Source organism: Triticum aestivum, chromosome 7D, assembly GCF_018294505.1.
Source record: "Triticum aestivum cultivar Chinese Spring chromosome 7D, IWGSC CS RefSeq v2.1, whole genome shotgun sequence".
NCBI lineage: Eukaryota > Viridiplantae > Streptophyta > Magnoliopsida > Poales > Poaceae > Triticum > Triticum aestivum.
Window position 1 is genome coordinate 46,265,556 of NC_057814.1, and position 13,457 is coordinate 46,279,012.

At 39.3% G+C, this 13,457-nt stretch overlaps 1 pseudogene; it reads right to left on the bottom strand.

The window, feature by feature from the left end:
- Positions 1–6,684: 6,684 nt before the first annotated feature.
- Positions 6,685–11,553, bottom strand: LOC123170736 (poly(rC)-binding protein 1-like; annotated as a pseudogene).
- Between the last annotated feature and the right edge of the window lie 1,904 nt (positions 11,554–13,457).

The window sequence follows — 13,457 nt, forward strand, 5'->3', positions numbered from 1 at the left end:
TAATCCACCGTGAAATTTGTTCAAGATCACAATCGCCTAACTACATGCAAATTGCTCCATGTTTACTAAAGGCGCATTTATCCATCAATATAATAACCACCATGCTCATTTACTCTTCGCGACCATAGTCACCTAACTAAATCCAACAAAACCTCGAAATCCACCGTGAATTTGGTTGAAAAATAACAATTACCTAACTAAATCAAAATTGTTCCAAACTAAATCAAAGATTTCTTTATCCACCAATATAATAATCACTATTCTCATCTACTAAACCTAAAATCTTATAGTCCAGCAAACATCTTTGACTATGTTCTCAAGACACATTCACCTACTAAATCCACCTAAAATCTCATAACCCAGCATGAAATTCGGTTAAATATCACAACCACCTAACTAAATCCAAATTGTTCAAGATTAATTAATCCACCAAACATCTATGAATATCTTCTCAAGATCACAATCAACTAACTAATCCATAAAAATCTCATAATCCACCATAAAGTTTGGTTCAAGGCCACAATCACCTAACTAAATCCAAATTGTTCGAAATTTATTAAAGATTCATTTATCCACCAATATAATAATCAACATGCTCACCTACTAGACCTAAATTCACATAATTCATCGAACATTTTTTACTAGCTCGTCAAAATCATGCCCACCTAACTAAATCAACCCAAAACCTTATAATCCATCATAAAATTAGGCTAAAAGATCACAATCACCTAACTAAATTGAAATCGTTCCAAACTAAATTAAATATCTATTTATCTCGCCCATATAATAATCATCATGCTCATCTACTAGACCTAAAATCTCATGATCCACAAAACATTTTTGATTATCATCTCAAGACACAATCACCTAACTAAATCCAACTAAAATCTCATGAATCACAGAGAAATCTGGTTCAATATCACAATCACCTAACTAAATCCATATAGTTCAGGATTAATTAATACACTGAACATCTTTGACTATCTTTTCATGATCACAATCAACTAAATCCATTGAAAAATCTCGTAATCCACCATGAAATTTGTTCAAGATCACAATCGCCTAATTAAATCCAAATTGCTCCATGTTTACTAAATAAGTTGCTACTTCCTTGAGATTGAGGTTTCTTCTACCTCTAATGGCTTCTTTATTTCCTAAGAGGAGTATATCCAGGATCTTCTTGCTCGTGTTGCTCTTACTGATGAGCACACTCTTGAGACTGCTATGGAGCTCAACATCCACCTTTGTGTCCACCTCCGCTCCCAAGTCTGGATGGGCGTCTGTTGCCTGGTGACGGGTTGATATGTGTGCTGTCTTGATCCCACATCCCGTGTTCCCCTGCTGGGCGACACCATGACCGCACGCTCAAGCACCACCAATGGCAAGCAAGAGCTTAGACAATCGACGCATACCTGAATTTTACCCACGGGACGCGCCCGAGAACATGGCGCTACCTATCGTCAAGGTCAAGGGAGCACATTAGGAGAACGTAGGATGCTTAATCAAGTGCGTGACACAAAATCCGCAAACAGGACAAAGACACCAAGCCGGATCAGCGGGGAACGGAGAGTGCACAGGCACGTGGGATGCTGGATCAAAGTCCATCTGTTGCCACTACCCCCAGTCTCTCCTCTGTTGCCTTGTTTACCAGTTATTTTCAGTAGTGGCATCATCGCCTTAGTCACTTGTGTGGCCCTCATCACTATCAATCAATATAATAATCAACATGCTCACCTACTAGACCTAAATTCACATAATCCACCGAACATCTTTGATTATTATCTCAAGACACATCACCTAACTAAATCCAACTAAAATCTCATTAATCACAGAGAAATTTGGTTCAATATCACAATCATCTAACTAAATCCAAATTGTTTAACATTAATTAATCCACCGAACATCTTTGACATCTTCCCAAGATCACAATCTACTAACTAAATCTATTGAAAATCTCGTAATCCACCGTGAAATTTGTTCAAGATCACAATCGCCTAACTACATCGAAATTGCTCCATGTTTACTAAAGGCGCATTTATCCATCAATATAATAACCACCATGCTCACTTACTAGACCAAAATTAACATAATTCATCAAACATCTTTGACTAACTCGTCGAGATCACACTTGCCTAACTAAATCCAACAAAACCTCAAAATCCACCATGATTTTGGTTGAAAAATAACAATCACCTAACTAAATCAAAATTGTTCCAGACTAAATCAAAGATTTGTTTATCCACCAATATAATAATCACCATTCTCATCTACCAAACCTAAAATCACATAGTCCAGAAAACATCTTTGACTATGTTCTCAAGACACAAGCACCTACTAAATCCACCTAAAATCTCATAACCCAACGTGAAATTCGGTTCAATATCACAACCACCTAACTAAATCCAAATTGTTCAGGATTAATAAATCCACCAAACATCTTTGAATATCTTCTCAAGATCACAATCAACTAACTAATCCATAAAAAATCTCATAATCCACCATAAAGTTTGGTTCAAGGTCACAATCACCTAACTAAATCCAAATTGTTCAAAATTTATTAAAGACTCATTTATCCACCAATATAATAATCAACATGCTCACTTACTAGACCTAAATTCGCATTTTTACTAGCTCGTCAAAATCATGCCCACCTAACTAAATCCAACCAGAACCATATATAATCCATCATAAAATTAGGTTAAGAGATCACAAACACCTAACTAAATTGAAATCGTTCCAAACTAAAATATCTATTTATCTCACCAATATAATAATCATCATGTTCATCTACCAGACCTAAAATCTCATGATCCACAAAACATTTTTGATTATCATCTCAAGACACAATCACCTAACCAAATCCAACTAAAATCTCATAAATCATAGAGAAATTTGGTTCAATATCAGAATCATGTAACTAAACCATATTGTTCAAGATTAATTAATACACCGAACATCTTTGACTATCTCCTCAAGATCACAACCAACTAAATCCATCGAAAAATCTCATAATCCATCATCAAATTTGTTCAAGATCACAATTTCCTAATTAAATCCAAAGTGCTCCATGTTTACTAAAGAAGTTGCTACTTCCTTGAGATTGAGGTTTCTTCTACATCTAATGGCTTCTTTATTTCCTATAAGAGGAGTATATCCAGGATCTTCTAGCTCGTATTGCTCTTACTGATGAGCACACTCTTGAGACTGCTATGGAGCTCAACATCCACCTTTGTGTCCACCTCCGCTCCCTGTAAGTCTAGACGGGCGAGAACACGGCGCTACCTATCGTCAAGGCCAAGGGCGCACATTAGGAGAACGTGGGATGCTTAATCAAGTGCGTGACACAAAATCCGCAAACAGGACAAGGACACCAAGCCAGATCAGCGGGGAACAGGGAGTGCACAGGTCCTGCGATGCTGGATCAAAGTCCATCTGCTGCCACTACCCCCAATCTCTCCTCCAGTTATTTTCAGTAGTGGTATCATCGCTTTGAGTCACTTGTGTGGCCCTCATCTTTATCAACCAATATAATAGTCAACGTGCCCACCTACTAGACCTAAATTCACATAATCCACCGAACATCTTTACTAGCTTGTCAAAATGACAATCACCTAACTAAATCCAACCAAAACCTTATAATCCATCGTAAAATTAGGTTAAAAGATCATAATCACCGAACTAAATCCAATTTTTTTCAAACTAAATTAAATATTTGTTTATCCACCAATATAATAATCACCATGCTTGGTTATTAGACCAAAAATCTCATAATCCACCAAACATCTTTGATTATCTTCTCAAGACATAACCACCAAACTAAATCCAACTAAAATCTCATAAATCACAAAGAAATTTAGTTTAATATCACAATCACCTAACTAAATCCAAATTGTATAAGATTAATTAATACACCGAATATCTTTGACTATCTCCTCAAGATCACAATCAACTAACTAATCCATCAAAAAACTCATAATCCACCATAAATTTGGTTCAAGATCACAATTCCAATTTTTTTTCAACTTTACTAAAAATCCATTTATCCACAAATATAATAACGAGCATGCTCACCTACTAGACCTAAATTCACATAATCTACCGAACATCTTTTACTAGCTCGTTAAGATCCCAATCACCTAACTAAGTCTAACCAAAACCTCATAGTCCACCGTAAAATTTTGGTTAAAAGATCATAATCACCTACCTAAATCCAAATTGATCCAAACTAAATTAAATATCTGTTTATCTATCAATATAATAATCACCATACTCATTTCCATAACTAAAATCTCATAATCCACCGAACAATGACTATCTTCTCAAGTCACAATCACCTAACTAAATTCACCTAAAATCAAATAAATCACCGAGAAATTTGGTTCACACCAAACTAAATCCCAATTGTTCCTATCGACTACGAGACGCCTACGGTGACTCCATAAAATCTCATGATGATATGTCGGCTCAGTCTCTCGAAGGTGCTCATAGGGGTAGGGTGTGCATGTGTGCGTTCATAGGGGTGAGTGTATGTGTGTTTATATGAGCACTTGCGTCTGTACTGTGTTAAAAGAAGATTAATTAATCAACCAAACATCTTGGACTATCTCAAGATCTCAATCAACTAATTAAATCCATTAAAATCTCATAATTCACCATGAAATTTGGTTCAAAATCACAATCGCCTACCAAATTACTCCAAGTTCACTAAAAATCTATTTATCCACCAATATAGTAACCACCATGCTTACTTACTAGACATAAATTCTCAGATAATCCATCGAACATCTTTGACTATCTCGTGACGATCATAATCACCTAACTAAATCTAACCCAAACATCAAAATCCACCGTGGATTTGCTTAAAAGATCACAATCATTTAAATAAATTCATTTTTTTTCAAACTAAATTAAAGGTCTATCACGTACTAGACCTAAAATCTTAACATCCACTGAACATCTTTGACCATCTTTTCAAGATCATAATAACTAAACTAAATCCACCTAAAATCACATAAATCATCGTGAAATTCAGTTCAATATCGCAATATCCTAACTAAATTCAAATTGTTCAAGGTTAATTAATCCATCAAATATCTCTGAATATATCTCCTCAAGATCACAATGAACTGACTAACTCCATCTAAAATATCGTAATCCACCATGAAATTTGGTTCAAGATCATAATCACCTAACTAAATCCAAATTTTCTCAAGTTTATTAAAAACTTACTTACTTAACCGATATAATTACCACCATGCTCACCTACTAGACCTAAGTTCACATAATCCACCAAACATCTTTTACTAGCTCGTCAAGATCATACTCACCTAGCTAAATCCAACCAAAACCTCATAATCCACCGTAAAATTTGGTTTAGGATAACAATCACTTAACTAAATACAAAATGTTCCAAACAAAATTAAAATCTATTTATCCACCAATATAATAATCACCATGCTCATCTACCATACCTAAACTCTCATAATCAACCGAACATTTTAGACTATCTTCTCAAGATTAAATCACGTAACTAAATCCACCTAAAATCCATAATCCATCATGAAATACGGTTCAATATCACAATCATCTAACTAAATCCAGATTGTCCAAGATTAATTAATCCACCGAACATCTTTGACTATCTCCTCAAGATCACAATGAACTAAATAAATGCATCAAAATCTTGTAATCCACCATGAAATTTGGTTCAAGATCATAATCGCCTAACTAAATCCAAATTTCTTCAAGTTTATTAAAGATCCATTTATCCACCAATATAATAACCACCATGCTATTTACTAGACATAAATTTTCATAATCCACCAAACATCTTAACTATCTCGTCAAGATCACAATCACCTACCTAAATCTCCACTTCATCTCCATTTTGTAAAACCTTATTTTCATAATCATCCCATGGCCATTAGTGACACCCTTGGGTTTTTGCAAAACATTTATGAGTAATAAAGATTCTTCTCAAGTTCTATGATTTATGCGACTAGCATGGCTAAGCATTACTATTAATCTTGCACATATGACCCACATTTATTTGACCACTACATGGTTAGAATGGAGGGGTATTAAGAATCTCAAAGGAGGGTGTCAATATCAAGCACACACAGCATAGCTAATCCCTAGCTAATTTACTTAGCATAAGAATGTCAAAGGGGTGTCAATATCAAGGACATAGGGCATAGCTAAACCCTAGCTAATTTACTTAACATAGCAATACTAGTAAACAATACTTTATGCATGAAAAATAATTCCAAGTGTAATGCAAATATGGGTTCAACATGATCAAAGTAGGTTGCTTGCCTCGCTCAGCAAAGTCTTCAATGGTTTTGGTCACTCCTCGAACATCCTTGAATCTTTCGAAAGATAATGATTTCTACTCACTAGAAAAATAAAATTAACACACTGTCAATAAACAATATGTGCAAAGGGCTCCAAAATTTACAGAAGTAGTATCATTGGAAAGAGGGAAATTTTAGATGAATTTTGGAAGCACCCTGGATTTAATAAAAAGAGAAATGGTATTGTGAGCCAGAACGGGTCTGCCTGATTAAACAATACTACATCGGGGCGATCACACAAGCCACACATGAGCAGCAAAACCAGGATAATCAAGCAATATATAAAGATCAAGCAATAACAAATAAGATAATATGGATAAACTAGAGAATATTACTTCAAGTGGCGGAGCAAAGGAAACCAGATTGCAGCTGAAGCAGGAGCAGGTACCTTAATTCTGAGAGGTTTTTTTGGGGGGCAGGGAGGGTTGTTGTGGTAAGGCACAGGACCGGTGGTGGATTGATCCTGGGACGCAGCTGCTGTTGTAACTTCAGTAGAATACGTTGTAGGCAGCCCATAAGTACCAGTAGCATAACGATCACAGTATGACTGCTACTGGCCATAGCCTAGCTGGCTAGCAGTGGGTGCACCAGGGGAAGGCGGTGGTGCACCATAGCCTGGCTGACTGTATCCGTACTGCCCATAACCAGCCTGAGTAGGCGGTGCCTGTCCATACGGAGCAGATGAAGGCGGCTTCTGAGCATGTGGAGGCTACCCATAAGCACCCTGGCCATACGTGGCCTGTGGTGGTGGCTGCATATCATAGCCAGGCTGTGTGGAGCAGCGTATCCAGATTGAGGGGGCAGAACCTTGCGCCGTGTAGCTTGATGCAGCAGCAGTAGTATAGGTGGTTGATTAGGATAACCTGGTTGGCGTCCAGTGGCTGGAGTTGAGGCTTGCTGCCCTGAAGATGCTTGACCAGCGCCACCTGGACCACCATAGCTCGGTGCAGTACCACCATCCTGAGTTGGGTTAGCAGCTGATGCCCCATAGTTCTACTAATCATATCCAGGCTGCTGCGAGTAAGACAGCCCTTGGGTCTGATAACCAGAGTAATCATAAGCTTGCTGCCGGCCACTCTGCTGAGAGTACATAGAATCACCATACCCTTGTGAAGCATGAGTAGCAGACTGGCTGTAATTGTAGCTGCTAGCATCAGGAGGGGCAGTAGTTCCAGTGGCATACTGTTGCTGTTGGGGTTGCTGCTCTTGGTTATAGTAGTCATAGCCAGTGACAGGGGGGCTGCTCTGCCATAAGGTTGCTGGCCATACTATGGTGGTGCACCAGGATAAGCTCCAGGCTGTGTGTAAACAGGCTGTTGTGTTGCTGGTGCATCAGGCGCACCCCAGGTTGCCCGAGGACGGGGAGGGTGGTAGCCCTGTTGGATTTCTGGCATGATTCTACAAAAATATAGTTTGCACATCAGAATGTTTATAGAACACAACATACAATGTACCATGCAGAACAAGTGCAAACCAGAAAAAACATATCCAAAAACAAAGCAATGTAATATACAGAAATTCCAGAACCACCAAGAAAAATGGAGGGATCAATTCACCGAGCAAGATTCTCAAGCAACATAAGTGCTGCCCATCTAGCGTCTACCATGTGCAAAACTATGGGAGCTAATGAAGATTGGGCAGCTAGATAAACACACGTACATATTGAATAGCAATAAAAGATTGCCTTGCAGTTTGTAGATGTTGATAAATCAGCAATAATGGATGGTGACAGAGTGATCCATAATTATGTGCAACATCTACTTATATTGCTAAATGACACAACATACACAACAGCAGTTCTTTCGGCAAGTCTCTCCAAAAAATATATTATAGGTGAACAGAAGAATGTCGAAGGAAATATTTAAGCAAAGTTTTAAGGAAGCTTTGGTCATGGTAACAAGAAAAGTCAACAGAGGGAGAAAATATATACAAAAAAACCAAAGATAGATTCATGCGAAATATCCTGCATAATCTTTCCAAACTATACATTGCAAATAAAAACTTTCTTGCCCAATCAATAAACAGTAACATGCTTATTTGTTACATGTTGCTCTCAGAGGGTGGTGTTAGCAACAGATAGAATGGGCTGAAAATTAAGCATGAAGAATTATCCCCTGAGTGAGCAAAAATATCAATAGCCTAAATACCAGCTACTACAGTGCATGATCCATCATTGAAGTGTGCATACTGATCACTTGCATAGAGGTTTAAACCGACTATCCCCAAAGATGTACAGAAATAGCAAACGTAAATTTGACAGGACAAGACCAGGTATATGAAATCCAATCATATAATCCAAACACAAACTAGTTCCTTCTGTTTCGATATAGAAAGACTAGGCATGTTCCTGGATGTATGTATTATATTCTAATGGTATACTCCAATGGTACACATGGGACTTCTATACCGAAACAGAGGGAGTAGTTCATAATTTTATCTTTCATCCATCAGCATCAAGTATATTAACATTAGGTAGTAACAAATCTGCCACCAGGATTGATGTGTGCAGCCCTCAGAACTAGTTACTGACACTAATTTGGCCATATGTCAAGATAATGATCAACAGATAGTATAGCCTGGGATATATGGATAACACCACAAGCACCATTATGATATGTAGTGAAGACGTTGCGATAGGGTATATAATATAAACCTCCCAATGGAAGTATGGATTTGCCAGTATTTAACTGTGATTGTTCAAATATTTCTAGTATCTTCATCAGAGAGACTACACAGAGCATAGCAGCTAATAACAAAGAGATTGCACAAATTACAAATATGATTATATAAAGTATACAATCATGTCAAAGCCATACTGCTGTTGCTCCATGACCACCTTGTTTTACAAGACAACCCGTTGAGATAACGTTTTGGACATGTACATTTGACAAGAATATAGGGTATATCATAACTAAAGAGAGGAGTTTCAAAAGCAAGCAATGGAAAAGGAAGATCAAGTAGAGAAATATAAATCGAGACAAAAAATACAGTAACATATAAAAAAAATGATAATCAAACCCACATGATTTTAACAACACTGATAAATAACAAATAGCTGCAGCAGTTAGGAGGTGGCGTGAAAAGAGAAAGAAAGCTGACCTCACTGGTAACCTCACTCAAGCTGCTTTGCTATTTCAGTTCGCTCTGCAGTACCATGAATATACAGTGTTCTTTCAGTTGAAGTATCACCGGGAGGCAAATGCAAAGGAATGACCTGCAGAAGGATTTTTGAGGACAAACCAAATATTACTATTGTTATTACCAGTGGTAATGATGAAGATGATACAAAATATAATACTCCCTCCGTCCCAAAATAAGTGTCTTAACCTTAGTACAACTTTAGTGGTAATGATGAAGATGTTACAAAATATAATACTGTACTAACTAACAAGGAGGAAAAGGAGAATAATAAAACGGATAATTATGAAGATGAAAGAAGCATGACTTCTACTTCTAGTTGAGCAAAATTAGAACTTGGATTTTAATTTACTTGGCAAATCATAAGAAAAATGGAAAAATGCAACAACAAAACGCATCACGCATTGCTAAGTTATTAAGAAAATTCAATGGTAAGTTAGGCCAGGTTCCGCCAGCAAATTTATGTTAGACTTTGCAATAAGAATTTTCGCAAACCTGTATACAAGCTCCAGATTTGGCATGCATGGATTTTATAGTCTCACCAAAAAATAGTTAGACATGGAACTAATAGGCAAGGTTTTTCACCACCAAAGAAACTGAAGTCCGTGAAATAATATCAGCTGGAAAGCTTACAAGAAACCCTCATTGCTATATTGGGGCGTGGTATGATTTTCAAAGTCTGAAAAACAAACCCAGTTCACCTTGTTGTTAGCAAGTTGCATCTGGGATTGCTCAGCACTAGGTTGAGGTGCATTGTACTTCCGATTAGAGATAGTGCCAAATGAGCCAGCATCAGCCTGCAGGTCGCATGACAAGTATGGTTGAATAAATAGATGCACAACTAGATGTGAAGTCCTGACCATAAAAAAGAAATCACAGTACCTCTGCAAGAACATCACTTATCAACTGCTCATCTCTGCTTATCTGGTCAGGAGTGCCCGAAAGATCAACCAATCTTGTCTGTGACCTGGGTTGAACATGTCCCTTGTTACTTGGATCTTTGCCCCTGACTGAAGTTGGATATGCTGTATAGTTTCTCCAGCTTTTCCAATGATAACACCAACCTAAAAGAAGTTACGAAAATTAAGTTAGCAGAGCAAAAAAACTGCACTTCATGCAACCTTGTATCAACTGCAAGAATGCAAAAACCAAACGAGTAAACTCCAAAGTAGCATACCTTCCATTTGGGATATCAATCTTTTTTGTTGTACTACCACTCTGGTATCCACCACCATATGAATAATACTCACTAGTAGAAAAAGGGCCTTTAGTCCCGGTTCTGGAACCGAGACTAAAGGCCCTCCACGTGGCCGCTGCCTGGAGGTCCACCTTAGTCCCGGTTGGTAACACCAACCGGTACTAAAGGAAATTTTATGATTTTTTTTTGAAATTTTTTTGAATTTTTTTTTTTTGATTTTTAAATTTCTGAATTATTTTAACCTCTAATCTCTAATAACCCCTCATCACTGCTCAATTTAACCTCTAATCTCTAATCACCCCTCATCATTCCATATCATCTAACTTCCCGGACGGTCACCCATCCTCTCACTACTCTAGCCTGAGCACGCTTAACTTCCGGATTCTATTCTCCTTCGTTTCCAAGTCTGCACTTGTTGTTTTCCTGATAATAGTAAGATGTCAATCCTATTAACCAGTGGCGGACCCAGGAATAAAATGAAGGGTGCACACTTTAAAAAAATCTGCTTAATCTAAGTGTGATATCATATATGGCAAAAGAATAACACAAATAGCTCAATCAATTAAAAAATGCTCAATCAAGTCTCACAATAATATGTTTCTCAAATTTGTGAAATTACAATACAAATAGCCTTACATGAAAGATACACAAGAATAACTTTGGTTTGCCCTTCAGCTGCAGCCTTCTTTATTTTGACCTCATGTTTTCAACAAAATGGACATAATACTACTAATCCTCTTTGTCTTGAGTTCTGCAAGTACAACAAAACAAGAAGTAAGAGTCCTACAATCACAACAAAACGTTGATGATTGTTTTGTTCAAAGGATAAATAGTTTTTATGTCTTTAATGTGGGCTTACAGCATCTATAGTCGGGCGCCCCAAACCCTCCTTAAACGCCCGGGCGGCCCGCCCGGTCTCTGACCGGTCACGAAATTTTGACCCGGACGGACGGCTCAAGCGAGCCTCAAACGCCCGGACTAACTGGCACCCCTCATATCCAGTCCAAATATGGGCCGGATATGGAGGCGCCTGGCCGCGTCCGAGCACGCCGGCCACGTCGAACAGACGGCGGGGTCCCACATGGAAACACCCGGAAACTCGGCGGTCCGAAGCTCGTCTCCTTCGTCGGACCGATGTCGCCGCGTGGCTTCGCTCCGGCGGGCCGTGTAGTGCCTAGCCCGGCTATTTAAAGTCGACTGGCGACACCAAAACCCTACCATCCACATTTTCCTCCGCATGTCTGTCGCCGACGCCACTTTCCATTCCCTTCACCCCCCTAGTAGCCATGCCCCCAGGCCGCCGGGTGAGGACACACCAATTTCTAACGCCGGAGCATCGGCTCGAGCTCCTTGAGCAGATACGGGCAAGGCGCTCTCCTACCCGACAAGAGATGCAGGCCGCGGAAGAGGCGGAGATGGTCGCCTACATGGACGAGGTTGAGCAGGAGGAGGATGAGCCGGAGCCCTCCTACTCGCCCGTCCAGCCGGCGCCCGGCACCGTCGTCCTGGACATCTCCGACGCCGAAGATTATCTAGGGCAGTACGTAGTATGTAGTACGTAGAATTTCTTTTGCATGCCTTGTATGGATCTAATGGTTGAAATATGAGAGACTCGGATGTAGAGTGGCTAATTTGAGACGTGACCGGTCACTGTCCACGAATGCGCCCGGTCGCGTCCGTGCGCGTTTGAGGGGCCGAATTTGCAAAGCCCAGTTGTAGATGCTCTTAAATGGGCTGCAATGTCCTATTTCCACGGACCAGCGGGTGGCTGATGCGGGTGACCCATGCATCCGGCTGGTCAATGGCAAGCGTTTCGGGGCGGACGACCGGTGGTGAAAGGAGGGGAAGGGACTAGGCGACAAGGCAAGTGGGCGAGGGGAGGGAAGCACGGGGAGCGGCGATGTCCGAAATTCGGACGAGCAGTCGAGGCGGGTGATTAGGTTTGGATGGCCGGCTTCCACATTCGTATCCGTGGATTGGTCCTCACTTGTCCGTGGACGGATGCAGGAGGAAATTTGTGGGTCAGCGTTGAAAATATGACGTGGTAGATTGAAGTTGTCTCAAGAAATAACGTGGTAGATTGAAGAGTTATTTTTTTCGTTTTTTCTGTTTGCAATCTACGCGAGTCGCCGCTAGAGTTTCCGTCGAGTTGATCGATGGAATTGGTCTAGCTAGCTTCTACCGGGCTCATGTATATACAGGAGTCTTGGCTGGACACACACGTAGTGCTGCTAGTAGAAAAATCAGTCAAGCTGCTTCTATGGTTTGCTAGGTTTGCATGCACGTGTACAGCTTCAGGTGAATCAGTTCTAGTACTGTAAAACCAATAAAATCAGGAAAAGATGACAAGTAGTGAAAGAAATCTGCAAAATGCTGGGTGTGCCACGGCACACCCGGCACACCCTCTAGGTCCGCCAATGCTATTAACCCTCAGGAATTTAGCTTGAGCATGAAGTCACACATTTCATTGTTTGAGTTTGAAACTATTGTTCTAAAAAACAATAATTATTTAGTAACACTAATATTTCTTGAATAAGTAGTTTGACCAGATTTAACAAAAATTCAAAAAAAAAACAGAAATTTGAGCATAATTTTTTTTCTTTTTAGAATTTGAGGATTCTAAAAATTTGCAAACAGGCCGTAGGCTGTCAAAATCGGATGCGGATTTTCATGCTGAACATTTTGATATATTATACGTTTTTTTCTGACATCGCATGCAAAAGTTATAGCCGTTTTACATTTTCCCTACACTTTTTGCAAAACATGTC